A 570-nucleotide genomic window follows, 5' to 3' on the forward strand; every position below is an offset into this window, starting at 1 on the left:
ACAGAGCTTTATGTAGTCTTCCCCACCTTCCCCTGAAGACCCAGCAGGCCAGATCCACTGTGCTTCTGACATTTCTGTTCTTGCCTCACCATCCATCAACAGGGACTTTGGTCAATAATGTCCGACTCCCAAGAGGCCACAGGCTGGAGTTAAGTGATGGTGACCTCCTGACCTTTGGCCCTGAAGGGCCAGCAGAAACCAATTCCTCTGAGTTCTACTTCATGTTCCAACAAGTCCGGGTCAAACCTCAGGACTTTGCAGCCATTACTGTTCCTCGGTCTAGGGGAGAAGCTGGGGCTGGCTTCCAGCCCATGCTGCCCTCCCAGGGGGCACCCCAGCGACCACTCAGCACCCTGTCCCCTGCTCCCAAGGCCACACTGATCCTCAATTCCATCGGCAGCCTCAGCAAGCTGAGGCCCCAGCCCCTCACCTTCTCCCGTGGTGGAAGCAGGCCACAGAGCCTGCCTGTTCCCACCCCAGCAGAGGAAGTAGGAGCTGCACCCACCCCACCCCCAAGAAACCGGAGGAAGTCTGCTCACAGAGTGTTGGCAGAACTGGATGATGAGAGTG

General features: G+C 57.5%; 1 pseudogene; it reads left to right on the forward strand.

The window, feature by feature from the left end:
- The first annotated feature begins 8 nt into the window (after nt 1-8).
- LOC103728196 lies at nt 9-566 on the forward strand (annotated as a pseudogene).
- Nucleotides 567-570: the final 4 nt, after the last annotated feature.

The sequence above is a fragment of the Nannospalax galili genome, unplaced genomic scaffold, assembly GCF_000622305.1.
Source record: "Nannospalax galili isolate Female #2095 unplaced genomic scaffold, S.galili_v1.0 C47704491, whole genome shotgun sequence".
In the NCBI taxonomy this organism is placed as follows: domain Eukaryota; kingdom Metazoa; phylum Chordata; class Mammalia; order Rodentia; family Spalacidae; genus Nannospalax; species Nannospalax galili.